Source organism: Onychomys torridus, chromosome 19 (assembly GCF_903995425.1).
Source record: "Onychomys torridus chromosome 19, mOncTor1.1, whole genome shotgun sequence".
Classification (NCBI taxonomy): Eukaryota; Metazoa; Chordata; class Mammalia; order Rodentia; family Cricetidae; genus Onychomys; species Onychomys torridus.
This window is the reverse complement of record NC_050461.1, coordinates 56,453,072-56,459,182: the sequence shown is the minus strand read 5'-3', so window position 1 is coordinate 56,459,182 and position 6,111 is coordinate 56,453,072. Positions and strand designations below refer to the sequence as shown.

At 40.7% G+C, this 6,111-nt stretch overlaps 1 protein-coding gene across 1 annotated transcript in view; it reads right to left on the bottom strand.

Annotated features, from left to right (window-relative positions):
- Pacrg (parkin coregulated) overlaps window positions 1–6,111 on the bottom strand; it is a 466,156-nt gene that overhangs the window by 193,785 nt on the left and 266,260 nt on the right. The window lies entirely within an intron of this gene.

Here is a 6,111-nt window from a genome sequence, read left to right as displayed (position 1 = left end):
ACACAAATGCACGTGACACTGAGTCCAGCAACTCACCCCATGGGCATTTAGCCTATGTGTGATGCTGTGTACTCAGTCATGAAAGAATGCTAAAACCAATCGGCAGGCTCTGTGGGAAGGCTCCCCTTTTCCAAGACTGCAGGCGGACACTGCAGTCTCCACATCCTGCCCCCACACCCATTTGCCTGAGACCCCAGCCACTTCCTGAGACTCAGAGACCAGCCCCCAGCTCCCATCCACCCTGGAACTCCCATCTGGACCAGAGACCAGAGAGACCCTCTGGTGGACACTACAACCTCAACGCCTTGTACCCACACCCATCTGCTGGAGACCCCAGCCACTTCCGGAGACTTAGAGACCAGTGTCCAGTATTCCATCCTGTCCCAGATCTCCCATCTGGACCAGAGAGCCCCCAGCTCCCATCTGCCTCGGAACTCCCATCTGGAACAGAGCTTCCATACTGTCCCAGAATCCTATCTGGACAAGAGGAGCTCCCATCTGGAAAAGATAAGGAGATCTCAGGGACTTCCTGAGACTCAGAGTCCAGCCCCCCAGCTCCTATCCAGCCAACACTCTCATATGGACCAGAGCTCCCATCCAGCCCAGAGCTTCCATCTAGACCAGAGAGAGGCTCCCTAAATCTGTCAGCTCTGTCTGGACCAAGTACACTGATAAGACCAAGAATGAACCCACAAGGAGGTGGGCAGACACCAAGGCAGAAGTACATACAATAAAATAAAGAGCAATACAGCATCACCAGAACCTAGCCCTTCTCCAACAGCTAGACCTGAACATCACAGAATGGAAGAAGAAGAAGAAAACAACCTTATAAGTAACATCACGAAGAGGCTAGAGCCTTATATAGAAGAAATCAAAAATAAAGTGGAGGAACACACAAACAAAAAATGGGAAGAACACTATTAAAAACTAGAGGAAAGGACAATTAAAGCAGAAGAAAACAATAAGTCCCTGAAAGAAAATTAGGAAAAAACAAGGGAAACAGTCCAAGACCTGAAGAGGGAAATAGAAAAAATGAAGAAGACACTAGCAGAAGGAATGCCAGAAATAGAAAATCTGAGTAAACAAACAGGAACTTCAGATGCAAGTATAACCAATAGAATGCAAGAGATGGAAGAGAGGATCTCTGGTGTTGAAGATAAGTTAGAAGAAGTAGATTCATCAGTCAAAGAAAACACTAAAACCAACAAAGTCATGACCCAAAATTTCCAAGAAATTTGGGACAACATGAAAAGACCAAATCTACAAATAATAGGGATAGAGGAAGGAGAAGAATACCAACTCAAAGGCACAGAAAATATATTTAACAAGATCATAGAAGAAAACTTTCCCACCTTAAAGAAGGAAATGCCTATGAAGATACAAGAAGCCTATAGAACACCAAACAAGTCCCCTCACCACGTAATAATTAAACAACTAAACATACAGAATAAAGAAAGAATATTAAGGGCAGCAAAGGAAAAAGGCCAAGTGACTTATAAAGGCAATCCCATCAGAATAACACCCGATTTCTCAATGGAGACTTTGAAAGCCAGAAGGACCTGGACAGATATAATGCAGACACTAAGAGACCATGGATGCTAGCCTAGACTAATATACCCAGCAAAACTCTCAATCATCATAGATGGAGTGAACAAGACCTTCCAAGACAAAACCAGATTTAAACAAGACTTATCCACAAACCCAGCCCTACAGAAAGCACTAGAAGGAAAATTCCAACCTAAGGAAGACAGATACACCCATGAAAACACAGGCAATAGATAACACCACAGCAGTAAACCCCAAAGAAGAGAAGTACACACACACTACCACCAAAAAATAAAAATAATAACAGGAACGAACAATCACTGGTCATTAATATCCCTTAATATCAATGGACTTAATTCACCTATAAAAAGACACAGTCTAACAGAATGGATACAAAACCAGGATCCATCTTTCTGCTGCATACAAGAAACACACCTCAAATTCAAAGACAGACACCTCCTAAGAATAAAAGGCTGGGAAAAGACTTTCCAATCAAATGGTCTTAAGAAACAAGCTGGTGTAGCCATCTTAATATCCAGCAAAATAGACTTCAAACTAAAATCAATCAAAAGAGATGATGAAGGACATTACATACTCATTGCAGGAAAGATCCACCAAGATGAAGTCTCAATTCTGAACATTTACACCCCAAGCACAAGGGCACCCACATATGTAAAAGAAACATTACTAAAGCTTAAATAACATATAAAACCCCACACATTAATAGTGGGAGACTTCAACACGCCACTTTCACCTCTGGACAGATCGGCCAAATTGAAACTTAACAGAGACATAATGGTCTTAACTGATGTTATGGCTCAAATGGACTTAATCGATATCTACAGAACATTCCACCCGAACAAAAAAGAATATACCTTCTTCTCAGCACCCCATGGAACCTTCTCTAAAATCGACCACATACTTGGCCACAAAGCAAATCTCAACAGATACAAAACAATTGGAATAACCTGTGTTCTGTTGGACCACCATGGTTCAAAGTTAGATTTCAACAACAGAAAAAAACTACAGAAATCCTACAATCTCATGGAAACTGAATAATGCTCAACTGAATCACCAATGGGTTAAGGAAGAAATAAAGAAATTAAAGACTTCCTAGAGATCAATGAAAATGAATGCACCACATACCCAAACTTATGGGACACTATGAAAGCAATGCTAAGAGGGAAATTCATAGCACTAAATGCCCACATAAAGCAGCTGGAGAAATCTCACGCTAGTGACTTGACAGCACATCTAAAAACCCTTGAACAGGAAGAAGCAAAGTCTCCCAGGAGGAACAGTCACCAGGAAATTATCAAATTGAGAGCTGAAATCAATAAAATAGAAACAAAGAGAACAATACAAAGGATTAATGAAACAAAGAGTTGGTTCTTTGAGAAGATCAACAAGATAGACAGATAGACAAGCCCTTATCCAAACTAACCAAAAGACAGAGAGAGAGCATCCAAATTAAGAAAATCAAAAATGAAAAGGGGGACATAACAACAGACAATGAAGAAATCCAGAGAATCATCAAGTCATACTTCAAAAACCTCTACTCCACAAAACTGGAAAATCTAAAAGAAATGGATAATTTTCTGGATAGGTACCACATACCTAAGTTAAATCAAGACCAGATAAACCATTTAAATAGTCCAATAACCCCTAAGGAAATAGAATCAGTCATTAAAAGTCTCTCAACCAAACAAAGCCAAGGACCAGATGGTTTCACTGCAGAATTCCATCAGATCTTCAAAGAAGACTTAATACCAATACTCTTTAAATAGTTCCACACAATAGAAGCAGAAGGAATATTACCAAACTCCTTCCATGAGGCTACAGTTACCCTGATTCCTAAACCAAACAAAGATACAACAAAGAAAGAGAACTACAGACTGATCTCCCACATGAACATTGATGCAAAAATACGCAATAAAATACTGGCAAACAGACTCCAAGAACACATCAAAACAATTATCCACCATGATCAAGTAGGCTTCATCCCAGGGATTCAAGGGTGGTTCAACATACGAAAGTCCATCAATGTAATACACCATATAAACAAACTCAAAGAAAAAAAACCACATTATTATCTCACTAGATGCAGAAAAAGCATTTGACAAAATCCAACACCCCTTCATGATAAAGGTCTTAGAGCAATCAGTAATACGGGGAACATACCTAAACATAATAAAGGCAATCTACAGCAAGCCAACAGCCAACATCAAATTAAATGGAGAGAAACTCAAAGCAATACCACTAAAATCAGGAACAAGGCAAGGCTGACCCATCTCCCCATATTTCTTCAATACAGTACTTGAAGTTCTAGCCAGAGCTATAAGACAACATAAAGAGATTAAGGGGATACAAATTGGAAAAGAAGAAGTGAAGCTTTCCCTATTTGCAGATGACATGTTAGTATACATGAGTGATACCAAAAATTCAACCAAGGAACTGATACAGCTAATAAAAACCTTCAGCAACATAGCAGGATACAAGATCAACTCAAAAAAATCAGTAGCCCTCCTATATACAATAGACAAATAGGCTGAGAAGGAAATCAGAGATACATCACCCTTTACAATAGCCACAAATGATATAAAATACCCTGGAGTTACACTAACTAAGCTTGTGAAGGACCTATATGACAGGTACTTTAAGTCCCTGAAAAAAGAAATTGAAGAATATGTCAGAAAATGGAAAGATCTCCCATGCTTATGGATAGGCAGGATTAACATTGTAAAAATGGCGATCTTACCAAAAGCAATCTACAGATTCAATGCAATTCCCATCAAATTACCAACACAATTCTTCACAGATCTGGAAAGAATAATACTCAATTTCATATGGAAAAACAAAAAACCCAGAATAGCCAAAAGAATCCTGTACAATAAAATAACTTCTGGAGGCATCACAATCCCTGACCTCAAGCTCTACTATAGAGCTACCATAATAAAAACAGCTTGGTACTGGCATAAAAACCAACATGTGGACCAATGGAATCGAATTGAAGACCCTGACATTAACCCGCACACCTATGAACATATAATTTTTGACAAAGAAGCCAAAAATGTACAATGGAAAGGAGAAAGCATCTTCAACAAATGGTGCTGGCATAACTGGATGTCAATGTGTAGAAGGCTGCAAATGGATCCATATCTGTCACCGTGCACAAAACTTAAGTCCAAGTGGATCAAAGACCTCAACATAAATCCAGTTACTCTGAACCTGATAGAAGAGAAAGTAGGAAGTAGTCTTGAACGCATTTGCACCAGAGATCACTTTCTAAATATAACACCAGTAGCACAGACACTGAGCGAAACAATCAATCAATGGGACCTGTTGAAACTGAGAAGCTTTTGTAGAGCAAAGGACACCACCAACAAAACAAAGTGACAGCCTACAGAATGGGAAAAGGTCTTCACCAACCCCACATCTGACAGAGGGCTGATATCCAGAATATATAAAGAACTCAAGAAATTAGACATCAAAATGCCAAACAGTCCAATTAAGAAATGGGCTATAGCACTAAACAGAGAATTCTCAACGGAGGAAGTTCAAATGGCTGAAAGACGTTTAAGGAATTGCTCAACATCCCTAATTATCTGGGAAATGCAAATCAAAACGACTGTGAGATACCACCTTACACCTGTCAGAATGGCTAAGATCAAAAACACAGAAGACAGCTTGTGCTGGAGAGGATGTGGAGCAAGGGGAACTCTCCTCCACTGCTGGTGGGAATGCAAGCTTGTACAGCCACTTTGGAAATCAATATGGTGCTTCCTGAGAAAACTGGGAATCCAACTCCCCCAAGACCCAGCTGTAGCACTCCCAAGGAATGCTCAATCATACCACAAGGGCATTTGCTCAGCTATGTTCATATCAGCATTGTTTGTAATAGGCAGAACCTGGAAACAACCTAGATGCCCTTCAACTGAAGAATGGATAAAGAAAATATGGTACATATACACAATGGAGTATTACTCAGTAGAGAAAAACAATGACATCATGAGGTTTGCAGGCAAATGGATGGATTTAGACAAAATCATCCTGAGTGAGGTAACCTAGACTCAGAAGGACAAACATGGTATGTACTCACTCATAGTAGGATACTAGATATAAAACAAAGGTGACTAGACTGCTACACAACTCCAAAGAGGCTACCTAGAAAACAGGACCCTAGGAAAGACACAGGGATCACCCAATGACAGAGAAATGGATGAGATATACATGAACAACCTGGATGACAGTGGGAGAAATGAAGGCCAAGGTTTGAGGGAAGGGAGGCTTGGGGGAGCAGGAGATCCCAGCTGGATCAGGAACAGAAAGGGAGAACAAGGAATTGTAGACCATGATGGATGAGGACCACATGAGAACAGGAGTGGGCAGAGTGCTGGAGAGGTCCCCTGAGGTCCACAGTGATGCATCCTCTGTAGACTGCTGGCAGTGGTCAAGAGAAAGCCTGATCTGACCTAGTCTGGTGATCAGATGGCCAAACACCCTGACGGTCGGGCTGGAACTCTCATCCAGTGACAGATGGAAGTGGATGCAGAGATCCTCAGCCAG